Source organism: Echinops telfairi, unplaced genomic scaffold (genome assembly GCF_000313985.2).
Source record: "Echinops telfairi isolate 266 unplaced genomic scaffold, ASM31398v2 ScPeMD7_7424;HRSCAF=8462, whole genome shotgun sequence".
Classification (NCBI taxonomy): domain Eukaryota; kingdom Metazoa; phylum Chordata; class Mammalia; order Afrosoricida; family Tenrecidae; genus Echinops; species Echinops telfairi.
This window is the reverse complement of record NW_022111324.1, coordinates 81,131,974-81,152,045: the sequence shown is the minus strand read 5'-3', so window position 1 is coordinate 81,152,045 and position 20,072 is coordinate 81,131,974.

Genomic DNA, 20,072 nt, shown 5'->3' with positions numbered 1-20,072 from the left:
ATGTTGTAGGAAATGGAAGAAGGCGCAACACAGTCTCAGACAGAACAGGATAGGACTGAAAACACTTGATCCAGAAATTTTGTAACTGGCATTGCAGAGAAATCAGTTTTTACTGCATTGCTGTTAATAAATTCAATGAACTCCTCTTGTGCTGTCTTAGGAACATCTTCAACTTTGTCTGTGAATGGCTTCTGGCAAGTGCAAATGGGTGTCAGGTAGATTTGGAAAGTACGATGAAATTTTATCTGCAAGCATGTGCAAGTGTTCTTTCACAGAAATTATTATTGTAATCCTTTTCTCTGGTTCAATGTCATGTTCCTCAAATGAAGCAGATAAGGTAAACAACATGTAAATTTTCATCTTTTTTTTTTTTTTTTTTGCCAAAGCTGATGTTTCCTTTGGAATGATCAGATCTTTTCAGACAAATCAAGGTATGTTGCATTTGGTCCTTGCAGTGATAAATTTAATTCAAGATGGCAAAGATGTCTGCAGTTCACTTTTATTGCTGAAAAGTGCTTTGAACTGTGGTCTTACTTTCTGATTAAAAAATGTTTTGAGTTCATCACATATGTTTATGTTTATTTGTTAAGTAGTAAGGCAGCAGATAGGGATATAGGTCTATGTACATATATTTATATGTTAAGTATTAAGGTAGCAGTCAGTAATCCATACTGAAGGCTACAATTCTTGATCTTTATCAGCTAGTGCGTCAAGTCCTCTTCACTTTCAGCAAGCAAGGTTATGTCACCTGCATATTTTAGGTTGTTGATAAATTTTCCTTAAATTCTGACTGGATTGCATTCTTATTCATATAAGCGAGATTCTCTGATTATTCTTCAAGCTTCAGCTTCAGATAAGCTTCTTCTTCATATAAGCTGTATTCTCTATTTGCTCAACATACAGAATGAGTAAGTATGGCGAGAGGATACAACCCTGATGTACACATTTCCTGATTTTAAGCCATGCAGTATTCTCTTGTTCTGTTCCCACAACTGCCTCCATGTACAAATGCTACTTAAGCACAATCAAGTGTTCTGGAATTCCTATTCTTTTCAAAGCTGTGCATAGTTTGTTATGATCTACACAGTCAGATACCTTGGTATAGTTAATAAAACACAAGTAAACCTCTTTCTAGTAGTCTCTGCTTTGAACCAAGATCCATCTGACATCAGCAATAATATCCCTTGTTCCGTATTCTCCTCTGAATCTGTCCTGACCCTCTGGCAGCTCCCTGTCAATGTACTGCTGCAACCATTGTTGGATGAGCTTTAGCAAAATTTTATTGTCATGTGTTATCAATGATATTAGTCTATAATTTCACATTCTTTTGAGTCACCTTTCTTTGTAATGCTCTCTTCCAGTTGGCCAAGTAACTGTCTTCCAAATGTCCTGGCATAGACGAGTGAGTGCTTCCAGTGCTTCATCAGTTTGTTGAAATGTTTCAATTGGTGTACCATCAATTCCTGGAATCTTTTTTCAGCTAATACTTTTAGAGCTTGAATTTCTTCCTTCAGTACCTTTGGTTCTTGCTTATATGCTACCTCATGAAATGGTTGAAATGGTTCCTTTTCATACATTGACTTTTTTATTCTTTCCATCCTCTTTGGATACTTCCTGCAAAATTCAATATTTTGCCCACAGAATCTTTCAATATTGCAACTCAAGGCTTTAGTTTTTCTTGCATACTTTCAAGATATGCTGTGCATTTTCTTGCTTTTTTGATTTTCTAACCCCAAGTCTTTGCACATTTCATTATAATGTTTGCCTTTGTCTTTTCGAGCTGCCCTTTAAAACATCTTGTTCAGTTCTCTGACCTCAACATTTCTTCCATTTTCCTTGGCTACTCTACCATTAAGAGCAAGTTTCAGAGGCTCTTCTGACATCCACTTTGATCCTTTCGTTCTTTCCTGTGTTTTTAATAACGCTTTGCCTTCTTCATGAGTGACGGTCTTGATGCCATTTCATAGTTCATCAGGTCTGTCATTAGCTTTCACGCAGCATTTCTGTTCTTGAGATGTTCTCAAAATGGGATATACTCCAGGTCATTGTTTGGCTATCGTGTACTTGTTTAATTTTCTTCAGCTTCAACCTAAACTAACATATGAGCAATTGGTGGTCTGTTCCACAGTCAGCTGCTGCCCTGGTTTTAGCTTCTGATATTGAGCTTCTCTGTGGTTTCTTTCCACAGATGTATCAATTCTATTTCTGTATGTACCATCTGGAAAAGTCCATGTGTATAGTTTCCATATGTGTTGTTGGGGGAAAAAAAGGTATTTCTATGAATAAATCATTGGTCTTACAAAATTCTATAATGCCATCTCCAGTTTCATTTCTACCACCAATATCCTATTTTCCAACTACCGTTCTTCCTCTCTGTTTCTTACTTTTCCATTCTAATCATCAATAATATCAATGCAACAATTTTAAAAAATCATTTTATTGGGGGCTCATACAACTCTTATCACAATCCATGCATCCATCCACTGTGTCAAGCACATTTGTACATTTGTTGCCATCATCGTTCCCCAATGCAACAATCTGTAGGGCAGCAGAAAGCCTCATCTTTTCCTCACAGAGTGGCTCGTGGGTTCAATGGCCCATTACGCCATGAGGGCTTCAATACATGTAGTAAAGTAAAATAACAAAAATATTTATAAATCTTTATGGTACTTCAGGTTCCAGTCAGAGGTTGAAAGATATTTGTGAGTTATGGAGGATACTATGGGGTCTGAAATTGAGTAACTATAGTTCTTTGTATTCTTCAAGGAGTCAGAAGCCAGAAGAGTAAGGGGTAGGGAGTAGGATGGGCACAGGACAAAAGGAAAGATCACAAGGGACCATATGGGAGGCACTTTGCAGAGAGGAGTAGTCTTGAGGACAATGTTTCTTACAATACGTCCTACAGCCAACTCTTTTTGATATATTGTAAAACTCTTCACACAGTATTGTCCATGACAAAGAATTGTCAGCAATGGGAAACAGAAGTCCAGGCTATGCTGCCACATAGTGGGCTCAGACCTTTACATTACTTTACTATAAATAGTCCCTGGCAATAGGTAAGATAGCTCTAGATTCTGATTTTCCCTCCTCCTGTGGTTGTGCTCCACATAAAGTGACCTTAAATTTACTTTGTCCTTCACCAGGTCTTTGGTTGTTATGCGTTTCATCTACTTTGACTCCTCACCATGCCACCCTGTTCTTGTTGGATGCTATTGAGTCCATTTCAGCTCACAGCAACCACATGTGACACAGCAGCAATGACCCAGATGGCTTTTTTACTGTAATCTTTACAGAAGCAGAATACCAGATCATTCACCCATAGGATCACTGGGTGGATTTGAACTGCCAACTTCTTGGGTAGCAGCCAAGTGCTAAACTGTTGTGCCACATGGCTCCTTCCTCCTACCCTATGCCCCCATCTTTCTCATTCTTTACTCAGTGAGTGATACAATATCTTTCCATCATCCAGGGATATGTTAAGCCTGCTCCCAGTGTTTCAGAACTAGTTTTCTCTTCTCCAGCTTTGCTCACCTCCCTATCTGATTCCAACTTCCTTTTACTAGTTTGAAATCCACTTTTTGATGTCCACTTTCTGGACATAACTGAAAAGGTTCTCTTAAGATAGACTCACTTTTTTGGAATGCAGGTTGGAGCAACTGGTGGAGAAAAGGCAGGGCCTGCTTGGACCTATCAGCATTGCTGAGTCTCTCAGAGTACTCTTTGAAAGGCAATGAATGGGACACCAGTAAGCCATGCAAAACCACCACCTATGAAAATCAAGAGGCCCTAGCAACAAAAATCACTGAGTCAATTCAGACCTCGGCGCTCACCAGAAAAGTTCCCTGGTTTAGCCACACCCTCTGCTAAAGCAGCTCAGAGAAGCGGAGGAAAGAACTCTTCTCTTGGAATTTGGACTGTGGAGAAAACTCCCAAAGGAAGTCATAGTCGCCTGGCTGCAGGAAATCTGCAGTAGGTCACAGAAAAAAGTAACTGCCTACTGAGTTTTCATTTACTGCCGCCTCCTGGAAGATTTGGGGACTGCAGAACTGGTGGTCCTGGGAAAGAGAAGTCATTCATGGATTCACGAATTTATTGTGTACCCACATGAGCCCTGGTTGCTGTCGTGGGTTACACGTCGTGTTGCTAATCACAAGTTCAGAAGTTCGAACCCACCAGCTGCTCCTCAGGAGAAAGAAGTGTCTGCTTCCATAAAGATTCGAGTAGCTATGGAATCAGCTTGATGGCAGTGAGTCTGTGTTTGGTGATGTAGGTACTGTGCTGACCATATACTTTACTAAGCATAGTGTCCTTCTCCAGGGATTAATCACTTCTGATAACATGTCCAAAGTAAGCAAGGAGTCTTGACATCTTCACTTCTAAGGAGCTTTCTGGCAGTACTTTTTCCAAGGCAGATTTGTTCATCTTCTAACAGGCACAGTAAGTTCAATGTTCTTTGCCAACCAACACCACAATTCAAATGTATCTATTCTTTCTCAGTTTCCCTTTTTCATTGTTCAGCATTCACCTGCGTATAAAATGACTGACATGACCATGACTTAGGTCAGGTGCATCTTAGTCCTCAAGAATCAGGGGCATCTTAATTCTCAAAGTGACGTATTTTCCTTTTACATTTTTACACCCCCCCCCCATTTATCATGATGTTGCTTGTTGGTCTGGTTTTAAGGATTTTGTTACTGTTGAGCTATAATCCATACAGAATGCTGTACCCATCTACCCACTGCCATGAAGTCAGTTCTGGCTTGTAGTGACCCTGTAAGACAAAGAAGAACTGCTCCTTTGGGTTCCCTAGGCTCTACATCTTTCCAGAAGCAGAAAGCCTCATCTTTCTTCCATTGAGTAACTGATGGATTTGAACTGCTGACCTTGTGTAACCCACTATGCCACCAGGGCTCCTTTCTGAAGGTTGTTGTGGTAGATGTTCATCAGTGTATCAAGTTCTCTCATGGCAGGTTGTTTATGAGTCTTTCTCCAATCCTGGGGACATGTCCTCTTCATATAGTCCAGTAGAATGTCAACAAAAAATGAGGAAGGCTCTCAATGAAACTGTATTGATACAGTGGCCATTGAACAATGGATTCAAACAGACTTAACATTGGTAGGATGGCATAGGACCAGGAAACAAACTCTTCTGCTACACAGGGTGGCTGCAAGTTCCAACTTGCTTGGTACCTAACAGCAACCGCACAAGGAAGTCCTTGAGTGCTGCGGTCACTTAATGCACTCAGCTGCTAGTTAAAAGGTTGAGGTTCAAGTCTACCCAGAGGCAGCTTAGAAAAGGTTAGCCATGTCCTTCTGAAAAATCACCTAGGGACCCTCATGTGGAGCGCAGTTCTCCCGGGCACGCATGAGAGCTCTGTGAGTGAGAGGAAGTCGGATGCCAGCCCATCTTTTGAGCTGCAGTGTAGCTCTTGTGTTTGGAACAGATTTTACCTTGGCCAGGCCAATTTCATCCTTTTGTCCATCTGGCTGACATAAAAAGTTGGAGTCTTGACTCTGAGATTCGGAAAAGCATTTGTTCTTCAGAGGAAATAATGTTCTTCTCCCTAGAGAAAGGAAAAACAAATGTCCTGTTAATCGTTAGCCATTCTGCATAGACTAGATCCAAAGGGACTGTCTATCAGAGGTAACCAGTAAGACCCATTTTACCAACTTAAATATATTGATTTTACTTTTTATTACTATCTGGAACCCCAACTAGATCTACCTTTTATAAAACATCTTTATTGAGACATAATTCATATATCAGATAATCAACCCACTTGAAGTATGCAATAGATTTGATTATATTCAGTTGTATGTGATTACTACCAGAGTTAATTTTAGAATATTTGAATTTAAAAAAACCCTGTTTTGCTAACTTGCCTCACACCCCTATATGTTGTCTCTATAGGTCTGCCTATTCTGTACATATCATATACCACATATACTCAAGTATAAACCAACCCGAATATCAGCCGAGGCACATAATTTTACCACAAAAACTGCATTAAAATGTGCTGAAAAACTCAGCTTATACATGAGTATATATGGTAAATAGAGTCACACAATATATAGTCTTTTGAGACTAGTCATAGGACTGGTCATAGTCCTTGCACTTAGAAATTGTTTCAAGGTTCACCCATGTGGTAGCATGTATCACGCCATTCCATTGTGTGGCGGGATCGTCTCATTTTGTTTCTCATTCATCCAGTGATAGGCTTGGATTATGTTCACCATTTAGCTCTTATTAATGACATTGCTATAACTATCCATGTAAAGGGTTTTGTGTATAGATGTATTTTAATTTCTCTTGGACATATACCCAAACATGGAAGGCCTAGGTCATATAGTAACTTTATATTTAATCATTTCAGGAGCTATTAGACTTTTGTCCAGAGCAGTTGCGCCACCTTGCAGTTCTACCAGCAATATATGGGGGCTCTGATTTGTCCAAATCGTCCTCCACAGCTGCTGCCATGTGACTCCTAATGAGCGCGAAGTCCATGGTGGTCCAACTTGCTCTGATTAGAAGAAATCTAGTGTTTTTTGGGGGGGTCATATCCCTTCATATTTTCCCCAAACCTTTCACACAACTCTTCCACAGCAGCGGCCTCCCAAGCCCATCTTTTCCCCAATCCATTCCCTTTAGAACAGAGTGATCTGATCAAATCATATCAGTGCTCTTAGCATAAAATGCAAACTGGAAACCAAGGCTTTAAATGTCTGCTTGAGCTGTCTCCTGCCTGTTACCGCTCCCACCCACACCGCAATCTGTGTCCACCTCCCACTCATGTCTGTTTCTACCAAGAGGTCTTTCAGCTCGTCAACTACACTAAGCTGTTTAATTGCCCCAGGACCTTTGCAATTGCTGCTCCCTCAGCTCAGCATTCTCCATCTCCCATTCTTCGCCACACTTCTTAGTTCTCTCTCTCCTAGAAAGGCCTTCACTTCTCCTCGGTGTTTACAGACATCACATTGATAGCTTGAAATCGACCATGATGCATTCATGCCACAAAAATTGCCAAATGGTACATATGAGGGCTTTTTATTTTTCCTGCTTGCCGAGTTGGTTTACCAGCCCAACCACTGGCTAAATCTAACAGAATACATATATGGATAGCTCTACACAAAACACTGCTGAAACTAAAAAATATTTCATAGGACACATATTCTTACTCATAGATCAGAAGACTCGACATTAGAGTATCAAGCTGTGGTAGTTACATAATTTCTTGTCAACTTAATTTATAGGAGTGGAGTCTAGCCTTTCAGTCTTGTCACAGCCTGATGGTGCTTCCTTGTGGGCATGACCTTCTCATAAAGGAGGGCCCTGGCAACCTCCCTCCCTCTCTCTGCCTTCACCTTCCTGTGGGCTGACCCTGATGGTGGTCAGATCCCTGTGATGCATCCACCACCACTGGATCCACAAGACTTTGCACCCACCGACCTGTGATCTTCCTGCATTCTGCATCATGACTTGTGATTGTGTGAGTCTGAAGAAGGACTTATGGACGTGTATGGGACTTAGGGACTTGAGTTGAACTGGGCTAGGATGTTTTCGTGATATATAAAGTTTCTTGATATAAAGCTCTTTCTTACACATATATGAGTATCACTGAATTTGTTTCTCTAGTCAACCCAGGCTAACATGCAAGCCTTCCCAAATTACTATTTATATTCACCAGAATTCTAATCAAAATCCCAAAAAACAAGCTTATAGTAAAATTTATGAAGAAATGTAAAATCTTAGAATAACAGAAAAATTAGAAAACAAGCAATATAAAGGGCTTAGACTACATAATGTAAGGAGCCATGATGGTATCAGAGATTACATGTTGAGCCATAAAGTAGTTCAAACCCACCAGCCACACTGAGAATTATGAGGCTTTTAGAAGATACGCAAGTTGACTCTCAGAGTATCTCAAATTTTACAAATCTAAATCAAAATTCATCTTCCTATAACCTTCTCTATGAATCTTCTTCTTTTTAAAAAAAAATCATTTTATTGGGGGCTCACACAACTCTTATCACAGTCCATACATACATCAATTGTGTAAAGCACATTTGTACATTCGTTGCCCTCGTCATTCTCAAAACATTTGCTCTCCATTTAAACCCTTGACATCAGCTCCTCATTTTTCCCCCTCCATGAACCCTTGATAAGTTATAAATTCTTATTTTGTCATATCTTACACTGTCTGATGTCTCCCTTCACCCACTTTTCTATTGTCTGTCCCCCAGAGAGGAGGTTATATGTAGATCCCTCTAATGGGTTCCCCCTTTCCACCCCACCCTCTCTCCACCCTCCCAGTATCGCCACTCTCACCACTGGTCCTGAAGGGATCATCTGTCCTGGATTCCCTGTGTTTCCAGTTCCTATCTGTACCAGTGTACATCCTCTGGTCTAGCCAGATTTGTAAGGTGGAATTGGGATCATGATAGTGGGGGTGGGGTGGGTTTGGGAAGCATTTAAGAACTAGAGGAAAGTTGTATGTACTTTCCTATGAATCTTCTTAAGGAATAATGACCACACGATCAGGTGAGTGGCTGCTAACCTCAAGGGCATTGGTTCAAATCCACCAGCCATTCCTTCCACAAGGGAAACATGAGCCTGTATGCGCCTGCACAGATTTACAAAGCCTCTGACATCCAAAACGGGGTAGCGGTGAGGCAGCGCTGACTAGATGACAGTGGATGTTTGAGCCAGTCTTCTGACCTCAGTTCATGGCAACTCCATCCATAGAGTTGTTCAGAAAAAACCTTGAAGTCATCCTTGTCATCCTCTTTTGTCTCACAGCCAATCCACTACCAAATCTTGTCAGGCCTAACCTTAAAGCTAGGTGCAGAATTCGCCCATGTCGCACCACCTCCAACCTTCGTTGGTCCAAGCCACCATCATATCTACAGATTTTTGCAGACGCCTCCTAACAGGTCTCCTGCTTCTACCTTGCTCTGTCTACAATCTATTCTCAGCCCAGAAAACAAAACAAAACAAAAACACAAACTCTCTGCCATCAAGCCAATGCTGACTCATGCGACTCCCTGTTGGTTTCCACAACTGTAACTATTTATGGGAGTAGAGAACCCAATCTCTCTCCACCGGAGCTGCTCGTGGTTTCAACTGGCGACCATGCAGATCTCAGTCCAGCCTGTAACCACTACACCACCAGGGAGCCACAGTGAATCTGTGAATACGTAACTTCTTGCTCAAACCCTCCATCAAGTGCTCATCTCACTTAGAACAGTGCGCGATGGTCGGCAAGATCTCCCCTTCCCCTTCTCAGTTCTTTACTCCTCTCCTTCTTAACTCTCCCAGACGTCACTCATCTCCTTGCAGCTCCTTTCACATTTGACACATCCCTGCTTCTGGGTACAACGTGATGTTCTTCTCCCAATACTCACATGTCTACTTCTTTACTTCCTCTAAGTGATTCTTAAATGTTACCCTCTCCGTGAGACCTTCTCTGAACTCCACTCTAAAACAAACCCACCTCTTCCAGTCCCCATTCTTTACCTCGGCTTACTTTTTCTCATGACGCTTTGTCCTTTCTAGTCTATGACAGGGGAAAAACAACAACTCACTGTCCTTGAGTCGATACTGACGCATAGCGACCCTACAGAACCGGGTAGAACTATGCGTTTCTGACAATAACGCTGCAGGAATAGAAAGACTCATCTTTCTCCCATGGAGCGCCTGGTTCCGAACTGCTGACCTTGCAGATTGCTGCCCAATGTGTGACCACTATGCCACCAAGATACCTTGTCTATCCAAAAAGTCTATAGAAAAACAAAATTAAAAGATAATGGAATTCTTCTACAAACCTTCTGAAGCTTCCTCAGAAAAGAGGAAGCTTTCTACTCCTGTAAAGAGTTACAGTCTTAGAAACCCACAGGGGCAGTTCTACCCTGTCCGATAGGGTCACTATGAGTCAGCATCCATTCGATGGCAGTGAATTTTGAGCCATGCAATTTACTTCTCTGTTCCCTCTCCTACCACCACCGTCATAGCCAATAGTTTGCAAATGCTACAAGTCAAGAAGATGTATTTGCTGGTGCTCAACACCCAAAACACTGCTTGGCACATGAGAAAACCTCAGTTAAAAAAAATTCGTGGAAAGGGAGACAATGGACAGCGTAAGTCACGAAATAACAACAACAATATATAATTGATTGTGGATTCAGGAGGGTGGGGAAGTTGGGGAGGGAGGGGAAAAGAAGAGCTGATACCAAGGGCTCAAGTAGAAAGAAATGTTTTGGAAATGTTGATGGCAACATATGTACAAGTGTGCTTAATACTATTGAATGATGGATTGTTATGAAATTTGTAAGAGCCTCCAATAAAATGGTTAATTTTTAAAAATTCATGAATAAGAAGATGTAAAGAAAAGGTAAGGGTGAGTTAATTTGTGAAGGTGACCATTCCAGGATGAGAAGATATCAAAGAAAAGCACTGGCAGAGGAAAGAGTGTGAGGGGACCAGGAAAATGGAATTAGATGGAGAGAGCAGGAATGAAGGGCGTGCAGGAATGTGAGAGTGAGGCAGAGGCTGGTTTGCCAGGCTAAGGTATTTGAATTTTAATCTAAAGGCAGCATGGTGTTTGTATTAGTCTGGATACTTTAAAGAAACATATCCACAAAAACTCATGTATAAGAAAGAGTTTTATATAAAGGTTAAGTGCACATCAAGAAAACATCCCAACCCAGTGCTGCCCAAGCCCACAAGTCCAACATTAACCCATTAACCCATATGTCCGACACCAATCCACAAAGTCTTCTTCCATCTCACAAAACAGATGCAATGATGCCGACTGCAGAAGGAAAGCCAAGTCAGTGAATGTGTAAGCATCTCAGCACTGGCAGGGGTCTCCACACGGCTGCTCCAGCACCCAGGGCTGCATCAGGGTATGTCCATGAGGCTTCTCCTGGGGATGTCTTGCAGGAAGTGAGCCTGGCCAGCTGAAGCAGGGAACTGGCTAAGGCAGCTGCACCCTGGTCCAACCATCAGAAAGCAAGAGACCCGAGAACTAGAAAGGCAAGGCTCACTGAGCCATTTATCCCTCTACCCTTCAATCAACCCCACATGTGTTTATCAGCCAGGTTGGCACAATAAACTAACTAACTCAGTGTTGTTGAACAATTTTAAGAAAAAAGGAGTAAGGTCTTCACAAAACCTGATCATATTAGTAATTTCGACATTTTACTCTATCTGAAGAATCAGGTTAGAGGTGACGAGGCCAGGGACTAGGAGACAGTTGGTTTTCATTTCAATCATTCTGATGGTGAACGATGACGCTGAATGAAGACCTGAAGACCATGCTCAGAGGTATTGGATTTGCATGTACAGAGGAAGTGAAATCTTTAGGATTTGGTAAACAAGTAAGTTGTGAGTTGTGAAGGAGAGCAGGAGCCTAGGATGACAACCAGATTTCTAGTTTAGGGATTTGAGGGATGATGGTGCCACTAACTGAATATAAAAGTAAAGTAATCATACAGCCTCATTAGTCGTCTTCCTGTTACTAGGTGATGAGGGCCAATGATGATGAGGCAGAAAGCCCAAGTCATTCATCTGTGGTCCCAATATGTGCAAAAAGTTGATGGCAGGAAGTCTGACGTGGGGACCATTAGTCAGCAATTTGCTTCCTTCCATTATGGATGACAGAGCTCATAACATAATCATTGCTTGAATTTGTAAGACAGGGTTTTGTGGCTTCTTGCCTAATCTTAAGTGCCTCATGAAGCAACTGGGAAGGAAATTATGCCAGGGTTTCCCTCAAGAGAAGTTCAGATTTGTCCAAAAGTATAAAAGTACAGGCAGCTCAGATCATCACTATCGTTACCCAGCATTAACAACAAATATTTATTCAAAGCACCAACTAAGCACCAACTCGACTCACGCACCTTTGTGGTTCGAACCTCTGCCTCTGCTTTTCTGGGATCTTCCCCTTAGTTGAATGTTGAGGGAAGTAGTGAAAAGGTCACACCAGTAACCAGCTTGCTAAATGAGGGTCAGTCAGATCCCCTTTACCATTGAGACTAAACTATCTAAAGCCCCTCCTGCTCAGAGGACCGAAAGTCTGAAGCCTCCTTCACCTCTCAGAGGGACCAGGCTGAGAGGTGAAAACTGGGTCTGAAGAAAAAGGATTATAAACAGGTAGCAGGACAGTGAATAGATTTAGTCAGGTAAATGGGAGCCTCATGAAAAAACTCCCCAGGGGTCTGGAAAGGAGAAATGGAACTGACATGAAGTGTTGAGAGAGCTGTTGGTGTCACCCACTTAAACACAAACCACTTCAATAACAATGGTCTTTCATTTGATGTGATGGAGAGTTGGGGAGTGGCAAAGGTGGAGGCTGAGGTTGTAAAGGAATGCTCTGTTGACTAGTATTCATTCTGTTAAAAGGCCTTTAATAAGTACCTCCCTGTGCATAATAGGTAGCAACTCAGAATTGTCACATGAATGAAATAAACAGATCATTATAGACCGGTACAGTTGGAGGTAACTCTGTGAATACATAACTTCTAAGGAAGTGTTTATACCTACTTACAAAAGAGTGACAACTATGTAATTTCCTTTTTTTGTTAATGATGCTCCTGAAAATGACAATTTGCCTTTACATCAAATGCCCAGGGAGAGAATTAAATATCTATCATTTTAGAGTGATATTCCATAGTTTTGAAGTAGCTAGCTTTTCTTGGCCAACAACTACTAGGAGTTTCAATGAGTGAATCAAGTCAAGAGCCCCACCATCACAAACATTTTAAAAATGATAGAAATAAAAATCATTTTGAGTTCAAAAGATCTCTATGGGTCCTGAATTGTTGTTGCTTTTTCCATCTATCTATTAAAACATGACTGGAAATAAAGGGGGAAACTTAACCTGCATGATCAAGCAGATCTGAAAAGCCTTATCAGTCTGAGTGGAACGAATGGAGCTGCCCTCTGCGGCTTCTACACATGAGTGTGACACATGTAGTACTTTCTGCCACTGCACAACACCAAATTGTGTTTACCTTTTGCATATATGGCAAACACTCCTGGAGAATTCAGAACACTGCTTACAAAACGGCATATTTTAAAAATACCTCTATTTTATGAAACAGCAATCCTACCAGGTGCTTGAGTACAGCAAATACACCTAACTAGTGGGAGGTCTTAGGGTAGCAGTGTTTTCCACCTTCCAAATACATTTAAATGGCAGCTAAAGCTAGGCTTCCCTTTTTGCCACTATGTTTACAATTTCTTCGTCAGACAGAAAACAGGAAGTTTTACAATACTTTCCCTTACATAATAACATGGTAAAATGTGTGAAATCTGATTAGAGAGCAAATGACTGCAAGTAAATTCTTCATAGAACTTTTGTTCTGATCAAGGAAAAACTGGGCTTTTCAATGCAGTTTTGTGTTCCAAAGAATAAATTTGTGAAATACTCTGATATACTTATAGGAATTGACTTAGAGTGAAAATGTTTGTTTTATGAGGACAACAACAAAATACATAATCAAAGCTGAAAACAGATACAGTTGTCACAGAGCTAATGGATCAGAAAGACTAGTTCTGCTGTTTTGTTTGTTACAAGAGCAAGTGTATAAATCTTGTATGGTAGTTACATAATCTGGTGTTAATTTGGGACGTGAGCAGATTAAGAGTGTCGGGGTGGAGTCTAGTCTGTCAATCAGGTTATAGCCAATGAGGCCTATGTGGGGGCATGGCTTTCTCCTGAGAATTCTGGGAATTCATATTTTTCCTCCTTGGAAGTGGGACAGACTCTCTCTGCTCACTCCCTTGGAGATGCTCTACTGAGAAGACACTTGGCACTATGCTCATAGACCCCTTGCCCTGGAAACCAGAGAAGCCACATGGAGACCCCTGCCAGCTCTGAGATGCTTTCAACGCCACTGGATCATTGACTTTCTACCCACTGGCCTGCGATCATCCTGCATTCGACATCATTGCATGTGTTTCGTGAGTATGAAGAGGACTTTAAAGATTGATATTAGACATATGGGCTTGGAGCTGGACTGGGTTGGGATGCTTTCTTAATGTACAATTACTCTTTATATAAAACTCTCTTATACACATATGAATTTCTATGGATTTGTTTCTCTAGTCTACCCAGACTAACACACTTTGCTTGTAATATTGGCTTTGTTTTTGCTGGACCTGAACTCCATGAATCAGGTGTTTTGGCTATGAAGACTTAAGTTCAAGGGCTACTGGTGAGTTTGAGGTAAAAGCCAGTTCACTTAATGGGTTTCCACATCAAGTCCCTCATGGAGTTCAGGAAAAGCTGGAACAATGCTGTCACGCTTAGCTTTCAACAATAAAACAAAAGCGCCAGCAGCAAAAGACAAAATAAAATAGATGGCACTTCATAAGAGTTTTAAACTGTTGTATATTAAAAGACTTTACAAAAAATAAAAATCCAAGCGATTGCCTGGGAGAATATCAGAAACTAATTCTCTAGAAAAATCTAATAAACTTTGACAGTTGTTAAATTTAACAACAAAAAGTCAAATAACCCAATCATAATGGACGAAGGACCTGAATGGATAGTTCGCCAAAGAAAACATGGCCTCTGAACTTACAAAGATGCTTAGCATCATTAGCCATCAGACAAAAGCAAAATTAAAACCATGAAACGCCATTTCACTCCCACTGGGGTGGCTAATGAGTTGGAAATGACTCGATGTAAATCAGTTTGTTTGTTTGTTTGTTTGTTTTGTTTTGAGGATGACTAAGATTTTAAAATACAACAATGAACAACACATATTGGCAAGGATATGGGGAAAATGGAACTGAGTAAGGGACAGACCAAATCCAAGAATGTACACATTATTCCAACACAAAGAAGGGGAAGGGGGTTGGGGGAACAGAAGAAGGGCGGGGAGAAGAGGGAGATGATGGCACTGGAGGAGCAGGGCACTAATCTATCCAAGGGGAGGGTATTATTTATGTCTCCACAGAAATGGGAGTGTGATTGCAGACCCCACCACATCGCGCAAAGCCTTGAAGGCAATGTAACCACATGGAGAAACTCATGAACAGAGAGGTCTTCTGGGCCAGCCCCAATCAGAGCCAAGTTGACCCTCTCCCTAGAAGTATGTGCTACAGAGGACAACACTAAATCTACAGGTTGGGAAGATGGCCAACCTGCCTCACCCACAAGGAAGCAAACCAAGATGGAAAAAGAGAGAGAGAGAGGGGAACTAGACCCCATAGAGGCACACCAAGCCCTGAGGATGACATTCCCTACACGGAGCTGCTGAGGCACAGAGAGGACTCTAGAGTTGACAACAGCTTGAGACATGATGTCCCCTCGCTGAAGTATACCCCAACAGAGGGCAATACTGGGGACACACAGTGGGGAGTGAGGCTGGTCTGACCCTTCCGCAGTGGGGTGAGCCAAGAAGGGAACATAGCTGATCAGCAACAGAAGCAAAGCAAAAGCACAAAGACCCTGAGGAGCTCCAAAAATAGACTTCAGACTAGGAGGGGCAGTTCCAGGAAGCCCCCAAGACCAGTGGGGAGAAACTTATAAAGGTCAGTGGACTGACCTGGAATCATGTATGCTTTTTCCAGGAAGAGGGGTTATTGCTAAGTGGTTGTTGTTGTTTCTTTCTCCCTTTTTATTCAATCCTTTGTTTTCTATTTTGTTTCCATTATTGTTGTTTTGCTTACCTAAGATATCCTGGGAAGTGTGGCAGTTATATAATTGCCCGTCAACTTGTGACGGGGTGGGGTCTAGCCTATCAATCAGGTCACAGCTTGATGACCTCATTTGGAGGCATAAAGGAGATAAATAGCTCACTGGAGGCAGGATACACTCTCTGCTTGGTCTTCCTGCTGACAAGGCACATGGAGCTATGCTGATGGAGCCAGAGTCCTGAAGCTGGAGGAATCACGGGGAAACCCACTCCAGTGCTGAGATACTTCCACCACCACTGGGTTCACAAGATTTCCTACCCACTGGCCGGTGATCTTCCTGCATTTGGCATCATTGCATATGTTTCGTGAGTGCGAGTGTGAAGAGATTGGTAGTGGACATATGGGCTAATATTGGACTTATGAACTTGATCTGGACTGGGCTGGGATGTTTCCTCAATATTCAATTGCTCTTGTATATAAAACTCTTTCCTATACACATGAGTGTCTATGAATTTTGTTTCTCTAGTCTACCTGGGCACACTTTATGTAAAGAAAACCAAAATCCTCACAACTGGACCGATAGGTAACATCATGATAAATGGAGAAAAGATTGAAGATGCCTAGGACTTTGTCTTGCTTGGATCCACAGTCAATGCTCATGGAAGCATTGTATTGAAAAGAATATTGAAAAGCAAGGATGTTACTTTAAGGACTAACATGCACCTGACCCAAGCCATGGTATTTTCATTGCATCATATGCATGTGAAAGTTGCACATTGAGTAAGGAAGACAAATTGATCTGAAGAAAGGCAAGAAAGGCATGACTTTGTTTTACATACTTCGGACATATTGTCAGGAGAGAGCAGTCCCTGGAGAAGGACATCGTTTGGTAATGTGAAAGGGCAACAGTGTTGCTGTGGGTTGGGGTTGACTCGATGGCACCTAACAACAATGGCGTTTGCGACTCTTGTCAAACATGTACTTCAGTTGTTTCCCTAGGGTTCAATCAGGAGTTTGGAATGTTAACTACCATCTGGATCATGTTTGCGGTCAACTTGGCCTCCAGTTTTCCTGGTTACTGTGCAGTGATATTGTATAATATGATTCATTATAAAACTCTTTTGGTATATTCACCATATTCTATGATGTCCTTGTGATCTTGAAAATTGTTGTCCACCCACATATAGTATGTGACTAATATATATATTTTAAATGGTATAAATGTGCTTTATAAATGGTAAAAATGTGCTTTATAAACTAGTAACCAGTCTTTGTTGCTGTTGGGGTTTTTTAGCCTACCTTCCTAATAAACAGTCTTTCTCTTTCTCTGTTCCACTTGAAGTGGTTATTCGTTGGGTTCTTTTTCTGCAGTCCCCTGAAGCACTATGAATTTATATTTCTAACCTCCTAAATTTTGAATGAGTTAATTTGTTTGTTAAAGTCACCTACTTGTAGCATTTCTTTTATCATACTACATAACTAAGACACTAGGCACAGGCGATTTGTTAAAATGGGTGATCTACAGTCTCAACGGGCTATCACATTTGACAATCCTTATTTCCATCCTTTCTTAACCCTATAAGCTAGTTTTTGTTGCATGAGTTACCTTAGAAGCAGGGAGCTTCAGGCAAGTAAGAGATTTCACAACACCATCAACTAGAATAAACATATCCTTATTATATGCCCTTTGGAGTACAGCATAACATTGTTTTAAGATAGGCGTGTGTCTTGGGGATTTAAAGTTGGGGGGAAAATACAACAGTACATGAGAACAGTATTCGAGGACATAGTTATTTACAACAAAATTTCAAGATCATTAATGTTGGAAATTAGAGCCCAGATGTTGTTATCCACTGTGTCAATCCCTCTCATTGATTGCCTTCCTCTTTTCCACTGCCCCTTCACTTTACCAAGCTTGATGTCCTTCTCCAGGGATTGATCTCTCCTGATAACATGTCCAAAGAATGCAAGACAAAGTCTCTCGATCCTTGCCTCTAAGGAGCACTCTGGCCTTATTTCTTTCAATATAGATCACTTTGTCCTTTTAGCAGTCCACGGTGTTTTCAATATTCTTCTCCAGTGCTACAATTCAGATGCATCGATTCTTTTTTTCCCTTTTCTATCTATTCTTATATGGCCTTCTTTAGTCAAAGTGCAACTTCCACATGCATATGATGCAATGGGAAATACCATGGCTTGGGTCAGATGCACCGTAGTCCTTAAAGTAACATCCTTGCTTTTCAATACTCTACAGGGGCATCGTGTAGCAGATTTGCCTAACACTATATATCTTTGACTGCTTGAACCCAGAGAGTTTTGATTAATATTTATAAATAGTTTTTTAAAGTAATTTTACAGTGTGAGATGAAGATATGACAGAAAAGGAAAGGTAGAAATAAGAAAAAGTTCAATTGTGGCGAGATGTTTATGATAAATGTATCAGTGTTCAGAGAAGGGCATACGATTTGGGGATTTTTGTACTACCCTTGCAAGCAATTTTTTGTTTAAGCCTGTGAAGACCATATTCTAATACCTAAATATTTATATTACCTTTTGCCTTGGGAAAATTTATTATTTCAAACTAAAATTAAAATCATAAAATAACCTTGATGTTTTGAAGTGATATATTTGTAAGAAGCCATTTGAAAATGAGTTTGCTCATCTTTTTTTTTTTTTTTTAACATTTTATTAGGGGCTCATACAACTGTTATCCCAATCCATACACACATCAATTGTGTAAAACGCATTTGTACATCGTGAGTTTGCTCATCTATAAAATAAGGCAGTTAGCCAAGAATATCTCTAGGCTTCCTTTTAATCTTGCATATTGTACATATATTTTAATGGTAAAATCAGCAAACATTTGTTCATTCATTAAATGAGATTTAGGCATTTGATATGCCAGGCACTATGTCATCACTGAAAATGTATCGGGGAACAAGAAAAGCACAAACCTCCTTACAGAGCAACTGGAGAAATTCCAAACGGAGCACTGCGTATTCCTACCAATAACTATGCCAAAGAAAATGATCAAGATGCAACTGTTAGGGCAAAGGTGGTTGCCTATATTTGAGACAAGCAAGCATGTTTGTTGCATGAGGTCAGACTGTTTATCAAGCTTTCTATTTAGAGGTTCTGAAAAGATTGCGTAACGTGCGACAAAAAAGGCCTGATTTGTGGCAGGCACGGGACTGGTTTTGCAACCACCACGACAATGCACCAGCTGACGCAACCATCTCAGTGCAGCAGTTTGTGGCTAAGAACAGCATGGTTTTTTGTCCCAAAATGGGGGACATGAAAGGACAGATTTGATGGCATAGAAGAGGTGAAGAAAAATATGAGGGAGGTGCTGTCAGCCATCCAAACAGATGAGTTTGAAAAATGTTTCCATGAATGGAATCACAGATTTGACAAATGTATTAAGTGAAATGGAGAGAACTTTGAAGGTGACAAGGTTGCTTTATAAAAAAAATTAAATACATAGCTTTGGGGGTGGGGGGTGATTTCCAATTTGGCAGTGGCAGGGAGTCCCCCTTCGTATATTATGCTTTCCCATTACCTTGCAACAAACAAGATCTAGGTTAGAATATATGAATGAGTTCTAAAATTATCTGAAATTGGATGGTTGTCAATCTTAAGATTATAGATTGGTTGTAAAATATTACCACTTGGAGAGAAAAACAAAACCAATTCCAAATAGAAGCATGAAGGTCAGTACTAATTATTATCATTTTCTATGGTTTTACCAAAATAAAGATGATTGCCTTAGTTAACTGTGCTATTATAACAGAAATACTGCAACAGAGTGGCTTGAACAAACAGAATTTTATTTCTCACCATTTGCGAGGTGAAAAATGTGAATTCAGGGGCCAGCTCTAGGGAGGCCTTTCTCTCTGTTGGACTCTAGAGGGAGGTCCTTGCTTCTTCCGAGCTTTTGTTCCTGAGGTTTCTTCATGTGGCTTTGACTCTCTTGCCCACTCTAGCTCCTTTGCTTGTATGTCTCCAGAGAGAGGGGCTCAAGAAACACCCTACACGAATTCCACCTCATTAATATAATAAAGGCAAACCCATTCCCAAATGTTATAACCATAGGTAGTTAGGATTTACAACACATTTTTGTGAAATAGGATTTAAATAAAAAATATTCTACCCTTTCACCCCAAAACTTATGCCTGCCACATGCAACATTCATTTTCTCTGTTACATCATCACAAAAGTCTTAAATCAACTTCAAGTCTAAAATCTCATCTGAAACATCTAAATCAAATATGAGTGAGTCTATAGGTGTTTTTTTATCCTGGAACATAGTTCCTTTTGATCTATGAACCTGTGAAGCCTAGTCTAGATTCAAAAGTACAATGGTGAAACAGGTAAGACAGATGTTTCTACTACCAATGGAAAAGACTGGAAGAGAAGTAGGGATGGC